The sequence below is a fragment of the Nycticebus coucang genome, chromosome X (assembly GCF_027406575.1).
Source record: "Nycticebus coucang isolate mNycCou1 chromosome X, mNycCou1.pri, whole genome shotgun sequence".
Lineage (NCBI taxonomy): Eukaryota > Metazoa > Chordata > Mammalia > Primates > Lorisidae > Nycticebus > Nycticebus coucang.
In genome coordinates this window covers 111,588,202-111,600,389 of record NC_069804.1, presented here as the reverse complement: position 1 = coordinate 111,600,389, position 12,188 = coordinate 111,588,202, and the positions used below count along the sequence as shown (strand labels likewise).

Genomic DNA, 12,188 nt, shown 5'->3' with positions numbered 1-12,188 from the left:
ATTGAACTAAGTAACACATCCATCACAATTATACTCATTTCTTAACAGTTTTGAAAGGTACCATTGCATCATACACATTAGGTGAAGTCCCCCCAAATACCCTCCCTCCTTCCATATCCCCCCTCCCCTCTCTCTCCTCTTCCCTTCTACTTTCTGGACTATAGTTATGTTTTGCCATTCATATGAGTGTGTAGGTGATTATATATTGATTTCATAGTAGTATTGAGTACATTGGATACTATTTTTTCCATTCTTTTTTTTTTTTTTTTTTTTTTGGTAGAGACAGAGTCTCACTTTATGGCCCTCGGTAGAGTGCCATGGCATCACACAGCTCACAGCAACCTCCAACTCCTGGGCTTAAGTGATTCTCTTGCCTCAGCCTCCCGAGTAGCTGGGACTACAGGTGCCCGCCACAACGCCCAGCTATTTTTTGGTTGCAGTTCAGCCGGGGCCAGGTTTGAACCCGCCACCCTCAGTATATGGGGCTGGCGCCTTACCAACTGAGCCACAGGCGCCGCCCTATTTTTTCCATTCCTGAGATACTTTACTAAGAAAAATATGTTCCAGCTCAATCCAGGTAAACATAAAAGATGTGAAGTCTCCATCTTTTTATGGCTGCATAGTATTCCATAGTGTATATATACCACAATTTGTTAATCCATTCATGGGTTGATGGGCACTTGGGCTGTTCCCATGTCATGGTTATTATGAATTGGTCTGCAATAAACATTCAGGTGCAAATGTCTTTGTTGTAAAATAATTTTTGATCATCTAGGTATATACCTAGTAGAGGAATTGCAGGATAGAATGGTAGGTCTACTTTTAGTTCCTTGAGTGTTCTCCAAATTTCTTTCCCAAAAGGTCATATTATCTTGCATTCCCACCAGCAGTGTAGAAGCATTCCCTTCTCTCCGCATCTACGCCAACATCTGTAGTTTTGGGATTTTGTGGTGTGGGCTAATCTTACTGGAGTTAGATGATATCTCAAAGTAGTTTTGATTTGCATTTCTCTGATGATTGAGGATGATAATTTTTTCATGTGATTTTAGGCCATGCACCTGTCATTATCAGAGAAGTTTCTGTTCGAGTCTCTTGCCCACATAGAAATGGGGTTATTTATTCTTTTCTTATTGATTAGTTTGAGTTCTCTGTAGCTTCTAGTTATCAAACCTTTGTCAGAAGCATAACCTGCAAAAATCTTCTCCCATTCTGAAGGTTGTCTGTTTGCTTTACTTACTGTGCTCTTGGCTGTGCAAAAGCTTTTTAGTTTGATCAGATCCCAGTAATGGATTTTTGGTGTTGCTTCAATTGCCTCAGGGGTTCTCCTCATAAAATATTTTCCCAGGCCAATTTCTTCAAGTGTTTTCCCTACACTCTCTTCTAGTATTTTTACAGTTTCATATCTTAAGTTTAAATCTTTTATCCAGTGAGAATCAATTTTTGTTAATAGTGAAAGGTGTGGGTCCAGTTTCAGTCTTCTAGAGGTTGCCAGCCAGTTCACCCAGCACCATTTGTTAAATAGGGAGTCTTTCCTCCATTGAATATTTTTGATAGGCTTGTCAAAGATCAAATGACGATAAGTAGCTGGGTTCATCTCTTGGTTCTCTATTCTGTTCCATAAATGTACCACTCTGTTTTTGTGCCAGTACCATGCTGTTTTGATCACTGTAGATTTATAGTGTAGCCTGAAGTCTGGTAATGTGATACCTCCTGATTTGTCCTTATTTCTGAGTAATGTATTTGCTATTTGAGATTTTTTCTGATTCCATATAAAATGAAGTACTATTTTTTCCAGTTCTTTAAAGTATGACAATGGTGCTTTAATAGGGATTGCATTAAATCTGTAGATTGCTTTGGGTAATATGGACATTTTAACAATGTTGATTCTTCCCAGCCATGAGCATGGTATGTTTTTCCATTTGTTAACATTTTCAGTTATTTCTTTTCTGGGAGTTTCATAGTTCTCTTTATAGAGATCTTTCATGTCCTTTGTTAGGTAAATTCCCAGATATTTCATCTTCTTTGGCACGATTGTAAAAGGAATAGAGTCCTTGACTATATTGTCAGCTTGACTATTGTTGGCATATATAAAAGCTACTGACGTGTAAGTATTGATAATACTTGTAATGATATTTTGTATCCTGAGACACTGTGTATTCCTTGATCACTTCTAAGAGTTTTGAAGTTGAGTCTCTGGGATTTTCCAGGTATAAGATCATCAGTGAAGAGTGAGAGTTTGATCTCCTCTGACCCTATTTGGATACCCTTGATTACCTTCTCTTGCCTGATTTTGATGGCTAAGCCTTCCATCACTATGTTGAATAGCAGTGGAGACAGTGGGCATTCTTGCCTCATTCCTGATCTGAGTGGAAATGTTTTCAATTTTACACCATTCAATATGATATTGGCTGTAAGTTTGCTGTAGATGGCCTCTATCAGTTTAAGAAATGTCCCTTCTATGCCTATTTTCTTAAGTGTTCTGATCATGAAAGGATGCTGGATATGTTCAAAGGCTTTTTCTGTGTCAATTAAGAGAATCATATGGGCTTTGTTTTTATTTTATTTTTTTCTTATTTTTTTAAAATTAAATCACAGCTGTGTACATTGATATGATCATGGGGCATCATACACTAGCTTCACAGACCGTTTGACACACTTTCGTCACACTGGTTAACATAGCCTTTCTGGCATTCTCTCAGTTACTGTGCCAAGACACTTACATTCCAGGATTGGTGGGATTACACCCTTGGTGCATCTTATAAGGATATATGTGAAACTTGGTAAATGTTTTTATTTTATTTTATTTTATTTTATTTTATTTTATTTTATTTTATTTTACTTTTTGTTTTGTTTTTGTTTTTGGCCGGGGCTAGGTTTGAACCCCCCACCTCCAGCATATGGGACCGGCGCCCTACTCCTTGAGCCACAGGTGCCGCCCAAATGTTTTTATTTTATTGCTGTGATGTATATTTATAGATTTGCATATGTGAACCAACCCTGTAACACTGGAATAAAACCAACTTGATCATGGTATAAAATATTTTTGATGTGTTGCTAAATTCTTTGTACTAAACTCTTACTGAATATTTTTGCATCGATATTCATTAATGATATTGGTCTATAATTTTCTTTCTTTGTTGGATCCTTTTTTTTTGGTTAGGGTATCAGGGTTATATTTGCTTCATAGAATGTGTTGGGAAGTATTCCTTCTTTTTCTATGTTTTGGAAAAGGTTGTATAATATAGGTACTAGTTCCTCTTGAAAGGTTTGGTAGAATTCGGATGTGAAGCCATCTGGTCCTGGACTTTTGTTTTTTGTGAGATTTCATATAGTTGTTGCTATTTCAGTGATTGATATAGGTCTATTCAAGATTCCTAATTCTTTCTAGTTGAGTCTAGGAAGGTGGTGTCCTTCCAGGTATTGGTCCATTTTCTTCAGATTTTCATGTTTCTGGGAATAGAGATTTTTGTAGTAACCATTGAGGATTTTTTGATTTTCTGAAGTGTCTGTTGCTATTTCTCCTTTATCATTTCTGATAGACAATATTAGAGATTTTACTTTTCTATTTGTAGTTAGGTTGGCCAAAGGTTTATCAATTTTGTTAATCTTTTCAAAAAACCAACTTTTTGTTTCATTGATCTTCTGAATGATTCTTTTATTTTCAATTTCATTTAATTCTGCCCTAATTTTGGTTATTTCTTTTCTTCTGCTGAGTTTCAGGTTGGAATATTCTTCCTTTTCCAGTTGCTTGAGATGATCCATTAAGTTGTTGGCTTCCTCTTTCAGTTTTCTTGATGAAGGCTTCCAATGCTATAAATTTCCCTCTTAGGACTGCCTTTCCAGTATCCCACAGGTTTTGATAATTTGTGTCTTCATTATCATTTTTTTCCAAAAATTTGGTGATTTCCTTCTTAATCTTGTCTTTGACCCAGCTATTATTCAGCCTATTATTTAGTTTCCATGACTTAGAGTATGAAGATTCCTGTTGCTATTGAGTTCAACTTTTTTTTTTGTTTGTTTGTTTTGCAGTTTTTTTTTTTTTTTTTTGGGTTTTTTTTTGGCCGGGGCTGGGTTTGAACCTGCCACCTCTGGCATATGGGTCCAGTGTCCTACTCCTTTGAGCCACAGGAGCCGCCCTATTGAGTTCAACTTTTATTCCATGGTGGTCTGAGAAGATACAATGCATAATTTCTACACTTTTAAACTTGCTGAGGTTAGACTTGGGTCCTAGGATATGATCTATTTTGGAGGATGACACATGGGCTGATGAGAAGAATGTATATTCAGTTTTATTAGGATGAAATGTTCTGTAGAGGTCTGTACAGTCCATTTGTTCTAGGGTCAGGTTTAAGTCTAATATTTCTTTGTTTAGTTTCTTCTTGGAGGATCTATCCAAAAACTGTCAAAGGGGTGTTAAAATCTCCAACTATTATAGTGCAGGAAGATATCAAGTTGTTTATATCCATTAGGGTCTGCTTTACAAATTGAGGAGCATTCTGGTAGGGTGCATAAATGTTAATTATTGAAATCTCTTCATGTTGGGTATTTCCCTTGACAAATATGTAGTGACCTTCCTTATCTTTCTTTATCTTTTTTGGTTTAAAGCCAATTGTATCTGCTACTAAAAGTGCAACCCCTGCTTTTTTCTGGTTTCCATTTGCCTGTATTATATATGTCCATCCCTTCACCCTGAGTCTATTTTTATCCTTTAAGGTAAGATGAGATTCTTGTAAACAGCAGATATCTGGTCTGAGTTTATATATTCAGTGAGCCAACCTGTGCCTCTTTAGAATATAATTTAAACCATTTACATTAATCGATAGAATTGATAAGCCTGCTTTTGTTTTGGGTGTCATGATTTTTGGATGTCCAGTGGACATTTTTAATCCTTTCGCCACTGTGAAAGTTGGGTTTTGTTAAAAAATTTCTGAGTGAGTTTACTTTGGAGGTAGAGCATTGCACTGGTCATTGTGAAGGATAGGTCCAAGAATATCCTGGAGAAAATATTCTGGTTTAGTTATGGCAATTTTTTCAACATGTCTATGTCATTAAAGTATTTGATTTCTCCATCACAAATGAAACTCAGTTTAGCTGGATACAGGATATGGGCTAGAAGTTGTTTTGTTTTAGGAGATTGAAGGTCGATGACCATCTTCTTCTGGCCTGAAACATTTCGACTGAGAGATCTGCAGTCATTCTGATACTTCTCCCTTTGTATGTTATGCTTTTCTTACATCTGGCTGCTTGCAGAATTTTCTCCTTCATCTTAACTTTGGCAAAGTTAATTACAATGTGTCTAGGAGATGCTTTATTTGGATTGAGTCTTGCTGGGGTTCTGAAACTGTCTGCTATCTGAAGTTCTGTATCTCTTGCAATGTTTGGGAAATTCTCCTCCTCAATCTCTTGGAGTAGAGCATCTGTACCTTAGGATCATCCTCTTCTTCTTCAGGAATAATAATAAGATGAATGTTTGATCTTTTAGAGTGATCCCACAACTCTCTCAGGGAATGATCAGTTTTTGCTCTCCATTTGTCTACCTCTTTGAGTGTTTGGCAATGTTCAAAAACTTTGTCTTCAGTTTCAGAGATCCTTTCTTCTGCCTGGTCAACTCTATTACTGAGGTATTCTACTGTATTTTGGAGGCCCTCAACTAACTTTTTCATTTCATTGAGCTCTACTATCTCTTTTCTCATTATGTTCATATCTTTGGTGACTTGGGCTTTGAATTCATTAATTTCTTGAGATAACTTGAGAACTACTCTTTGGAATTCAATTTCTATCTTTTCTTCCATTTTATTTATCTTATTTGCATTCAATATTCTGAATTTGATTTCTGACATGGCTGCCATTTGTCTATGCATGGCATCTTCAGTTGTCATTTATTTGTCATTATTTGTCCTTTGTCATTTATTGGGGTGGGGAGTGGTTGATCTACTCTGGTTATTCATGTTGCCAGAGTTCTTCTGTTGGGTCTGCACCATGTTTATTTTCCACTGTTTGGTTATTAGAACTGGTAGGGAAAGATTGAACTGTGGTTCCCAGGTAGTAGAGATAGCCCCTTACCAAAGTGCTGGGCTTTGTAATTGTGGCTTATCTCCTACAACCTTACCAAGGCCCCTTTCAGAGTTTTGGCCGGAGATTCTGAGGACCTACTTGGTGAGATAGCACAAGCTAGCCCTGTTTTGATATCAGCCAACCTCTACCCTATCCTAAGAAACCACAGTATTAGGTTTAAATCTCTACTGTGAAGAGATACAAACAGCTGTGGCACCTAGTCCCCACCCTTCGGTTGTTTTCCTCTACAGAACTTCAAAGGTCAACCTCGGAATGTCCCCGAGTGGACAGCCCCAGACACAGGTTCCAATTAAATTGTCTCAGGTGGTGCAAACCCTGCTCAACAGAGAGGGATTCAAGGGTCTCCAACAGCACAATTGGAGCCAGGGATCCACACTCTTGCCTGCCAGACTCAGTCCACACTGTTGTCCACTTCTCTGCTCACAGGCCCAGTTGGAGCCAGAGGCCCCGTCCTGTCCACTGGTCTCAGTCTACAGGGGACCATGCCCCCACCTGCTAGTCTTTGCAGGCTCTGTTAGTGTCAGGGCACCGCACTCCACCTGCAGGTCTCAGTGCTCACCTGGTAAGCTTCTGCTCACCAGCCCTGCTGGAGACAGGGGACCATGCACTAGCCCTCAGATCTTGGTTCACACCCAGTAAGCCACTGCTCAAGGGTTCTATTGGAATCAGGGGGCCACGCCCTTGCTCTCAGGTCTCAGTCCATGCCTAGCAAGCTTCTGCTTGCAGGCCCAGTAGGGGCTAGGGACCAGCCCTATCTGCTGAACTCAGTCCACATAGGACAACCACTCTCCCACTGTGGGTGCTGTCAGAGCCGGGGGTTCTGCACTCCATCCCACCAGACACAGCCTGAACTGAGTTTCAACACCACCACTGGCTGGGCATAGTCATAACCAGGGGACTGCTCCTCCTCCCACCAAGTGCCCCTTTCTTCCCACACCCTTTTTCTTCCCCCGTAGTCACAAATTCCATCCTGACAGTTGGCAGTCCATACTATGCCCAGATCTCTCAGGACAAGACCAAACACTCTGTGTCTGCAGGGGGCAGAACTTCAGACGGCCATGTGAGGGAGAAAGGGTAGAGTGGGAGTTTGGACTTGTGGGGGAAAATATCTGTTCAATTTTATGCCTGGTGGGGTGGTTTCTAGGTTCATAAGTGGGACCTCCCTGGAGAAAGAGACCTGGAGTTTAGCAGCTCTCTCCAGTGAAGTAAAATGAGAGGTCTTTTGTTCCCTGCTCATTTGCGGATAGCCTGTGGCAGGCCTCCTGCTTGGGGGAGGGGCATCCTGTCCTCTAGTTGATAGTCTTTGTACCTGTAATTTGTTTTCTTGAATGCTGTTCCTTGGAGTTATAGCTTGCTGAACTTCTTTCTTGGCTCAGCTCCCCACCTTTGGCTTCATAGAGTCCGATTCCATCCAGCTTTACTTCCTCTGCTCAGGAGCCTCTGCCAAGGGTTGCTACCAGTCGGCCATCTTCCCAAAATTCCCAGGACTGAGAAATTAATTCTGACCTTGAAGGGAAAGCATCTATGAGATTCACAAGAGAGACTTATATGTAAACTGGTCACTGGGCAAAGAAGAGCATTATAGGCTGAGCAAGCATCATAAGCAAAGGTGCAGAGGTGTGTAAGAATATTGTTCCTATAATCAAGTTCAGGAAAGTGAACAGCTGAGTGGAGCTACAATGAAGGCCATTAGAATAAGTGAGAGTTATGTTGAATAGACTGGAACAAGGTAAAGTGGGGCAGATTGTAAAGGGCATTGAATGCCATGTAAAAGGAATCAGATTTACTTTTTTTCTTTATTTTTTAATAGAGGTGGGGTCTTTCTATTGCTCAGACTGGTCTTAAACTCCTGTGCTCAAGTGATCCTCCCCCCTCAGCCTTCCAGAGTGCTAGGATTATAGGTGTAAGCCACTGTGCTCCACCAAGATTTACTTTTTTAAGCAATGGGCATTCTTGGCAGATGAAACACAATCCATTCCACATTTACGAAGAGACCTCTGGTGAAGTATGAGGGCTTGAGTGGCAGAAATAAGACCATTTAGGAGTCTTTGGCAAAGATCTAGATAAGAAATGAAAGCTATATCTAGGGTAGTGGTAGCAGGAACTGAAAGATGGCAGATTTGAACAATACTGGGAAACAATGGTATGCTAGTAAGCCATTAGCTCACCAGAAAAGCAAGGAAAAGAGTCCTCACCATGAACGAAATTGGCCATCACCTTCATCTTGCACTTCTCAGTCTCTAGAACTATGAGGAAATAAGTTTTTGTTGTTTAAGCCACTCAGTCTATGATATAGGTATGGCAGCCTGAGTACACTAATAAACATAGTAAAGGATCATTAAATATTTTTTAATGAATGAGGACTAGTCCCAGTATTTGTACTGGAATTACTATTTTTTTTTTTTTTTTTGTAGAGACCGAGTCTCACTGTACCGCCCTCAGGTAGAGTGCCGTGGCGTCACACGGCTCACAGCAACCTCCAGCTCTTGGGCTTACATGATTCTCTTGCCTCAGCCTCCCGAGCAGCTGGGACTACAGGCACCCGCCACAACGCCCAGCTATTTTTTGGTTGCAGTTTGGCCGGGGCTGGGTTTGAACCCGCCACCCTCGGCATATGGGGCTGGCGCCCTACTCACTGAGCCACAGGCGCCGCCAGGAATTACTATTTTTTAAAGATAAGATTTAGTAGAACAAAGGAATAAGAGTAAAAAGAGGCTCCACATGAGAGACCTTTGGTGGTAGATTTTTCTCTGGTGGAAGCTTTTCTCTTGTAGGGCTAGTGAAAGATTTCTTGCCAGAGTTTATAACAATGTCACTAGCCAAATTTCCAAAATATCTTTTCCTGAGGATCGTTGTATTCTGCTTCCACTGTTCTTGATTTACTTATGACACTAGAAATGCAATGGGGGAATAAGAAAAATATTAATTCAAAAATATGTATATAATATCTACTATGCTATGCAATATGTCCATTATCTTATTATTTTTAACACAAGCCTGAAAGGTATGTCATATTACACCTATTTTCAAGTGAAGAAATTGAGGCAGCTAAAGGCCAAGTGATTTCCTTAAGGTCATATTATGTATGTATCCCACATTTAAATTCATGTCTGACTTAAAAAAAAATTATCTTTTCTCTTACTCTTACCAACCAGCAGGGTGCGCCCTCTGCTCAATAGATCTTTTCTGTACCTCTTGGCTTCTGCTTATTTCCACATAGGGGTATTGTGCTGATTGCTCTATATCCATTCTCCTGTTCCATTCTTACAACAACCATAGGCATCTAGCACAGTTTCATTACATAGTATATATTTAATAAATATTTTTGAAAGGATAGCCATATATAATAGTAGTAGTAAGTAACATGTAGTCTTCTATGGGTCAGCATCCAATCTAAAATATTAATACATTACAAACATCAATTAATTTAATTTCCACAACACAATGAGACAGTGACTATTATCCATTTTAAAGCTGCTTACTGATTATAACTTTTTTTTTTTGAGACAGAGCCTCAAGCTGTCACCCTGAGTCGAGTGCTGTGGCATCACAGCTCACAGCAACCTCCAGCTCCTGGGCTCAAGTGATTCTCCCACCTCCGCCTCCCAAGTAGCTGGGACTACAGGCACCCGCCACAACGCCTGGATATTTTTTTGGTTGCAGCTGTCATTGTTGTTTGGCAGGCCCAGGCTGGATTCGAACCGCCAGCTCAGGTGCATGTGGCTGGCACTTTAACCACTTGAGCCACAGGCACCGTGCCCGATTATAACTTTTTGAGTTGTTTCATAGGCATCTAAAACTCAACAGGCTTTACAGATCACTTCCACACAACCACCTCTCCCATGTGCTGCTCCTGTTAGTAGACATATTTGTCTGCCTAGCATCCTATTGTCCCTGCTTCTGTAAAAAGCAGACATTTTTCTTTGAGGAAACTGGGCCTTACCAATTTCACAGGGTCTCATGGACTTGTTGATCACAGTACATCCACCTCCCTACCACAGCAATATGATCCAAGCAAGGTCAGATTCTCTGTCAAAAATCTGAATCTTAGGTCAGGTATGGTGGCTCACACCTGTAATCCTAGCACTCTGGGAAGCAGAGGTGGGAGGATCCCTTGAGCTCAGGCATTGGAGACGAGCCTGAGCCAGAGGGAGACCTCATCTTTACTAAAAATACAAAAAAAATTGCCAGGTATCCATGGCAGGCACCTGTAGTCCCAGTACTCAGGAGGCTGAGGAATGAGGATCACTTGAGCCCCGGAGTTTGAGTTTGCTGTGAGCTAGGCTGATACCATGGCACTCTAGCCTAGGCAACAGAGTGAGACAGTCAAAAAAAACAAAAAAGAAGAAGAAGGCAGGGTGTGGTGGCTCATGCCTGTAATCCTAGTATTCTGGGAGGCCGAGGTGGGTGGATTTCCCTGAGCTCACAGGTTTAAGACCAGCCTGAGCAAGTGCAAGACCTCGTCTCTAAAAAATAACTGGGCATTGTGATTAAATTTGAAGTGACAGAGAATTTTAAAATTAGCAAGTGTTTAGTCACCTACATGTATCAAGGAAATACCATCAGACTAATAGTGGACTTCTCAGCAGAAACCTTACATTCCCGAAAAGAATGGGATGGCATTTTCAAAGTGCTGAAAGATACAAATTATCAGCCAGGAATTTTATATCCTGCCAGAATAAGATTGGTAAATGAAGGAGAAATAGTTTTTACTAGATAAGCAAATGCTGAGAGAATCCACCACCACTAGACAAGCCATAAAGGAAATACGAAAGGAGTTTTAAACGTGCAAAGAAAAGGTCAATAGTCACCATAATGAAAACATGCAAAAAATATAAAACTCATAGGTCTTAGAAAACAATCACACAAAGGAGGAAGAGAAAGAAATTAAACGGCATCAGAACAGAAGTTCATCAAACTGCAAATACAGAATGACAATAAAAGGAAACAAAGAGGGGGGCGGAGACAAGATGGCTGACTGAAGCCAGCTATCCACCGAGGCTCCCGTCCAGAAGGAGAGTTAAAGGACAGAAATGTAGCAAGTAACTTGGTGGATTAGAGAAGTAACCTGGTGCATCAAGAGAGAAGGTTGAAGAACGCACATCAACCCCGCTGAGGTGAGCTGTGACCCCAAGGATACAAACAGAAGGTACAGAATCCATCACCAAGTGGATGGGAGTCCCCTCCCCCATGAGAACGGCTCAGAGTGCCCCACAAACAAACAAGCAGAGTTCAAAGGTCCTCTCACTATACTCCATGGGAGAGACCCTCTAAAAACTGGACCTACCACCCCTACTACGGTGCCAGGGCATTTTCCTGCCAGGTATAAAACTGTATATATTCTCTACCTGCAATTCTGAGCTCCAAGCACTCCCCTCCACTCTCACTCTGAGGTCTGGAGGCCTGTCCCCCAGGAGTCTAGATTCTTGGGTGATTTCTCAAGGGGTGTGGACAGGGCCTGGACTGCAGCTGGTCAGTGCTGATTCTGAGGCACAGGAGTGAGGAGAGGACAGTTGGCTGAGAGGGAACCACAGCAGAGCGGTGGTGCCCCGAGGCACAGTGCAACAGCCATTTTTGGCAACAATAGGGCTCACCACCAGATATTCCGAAGCCATGCCCCCATCTTGCTGGGCAAACAAACGAGGTCAGGCATCTTCTCAGGTGGCAACCACTGTGGAACAGATCTGGGACGGAAACGCAGGCCCCGTGAGTAAAGGGTTTGCCTGAGGCGGTACCAGCCTGGGTGGAGCGCAAGGACTAGAAAATGCACACGCAGAGCCAGCAGATTCCCAGGGTGGGGCTGATCCAGAGGACCACTTTACTGAGCCTGAGACGCACCCGGCCCTCAGGGGATCATCAGTCTATAGACAAAGGAAGGCAGGAAGCTAGAACTGACAGCTAAGCACGCTGCGAATACAAACCCACAGGACCAAAGACATGGCCTGAGGTGCAGGTTCTAGGAACTCAAAACAGCTTCTCTTCTGCAGGGGAATTTAGCAGGGACAGAAACAAATTCCCGCAAAGTTGTTCTATTCTGTCAGTAACATCAATCAGGGGTGGGGCTGGAACAGAGTGAACACTCCCCAGCCTCCTTCAAGCACCCAAAGTTGTCA

The 12,188-nt window shown here is 41.5% G+C and overlaps 1 protein-coding gene across 1 annotated transcript in view; it reads right to left on the bottom strand.

Annotated features, from left to right (window-relative positions):
- DRP2 (dystrophin related protein 2) overlaps positions 1-7,457 on the bottom strand; it is a 66,253-nt gene extending 58,796 nt beyond the window's left edge. Inside the window, exon 1 of the mRNA XM_053580960.1 lies at positions 7,385-7,457. The gene's annotated coding sequence lies outside the window, so the exon portion shown is untranslated. The remainder of the gene's footprint in view (positions 1-7,384) is intronic.
- Between the last annotated feature and the right edge of the window lie 4,731 nt (positions 7,458-12,188).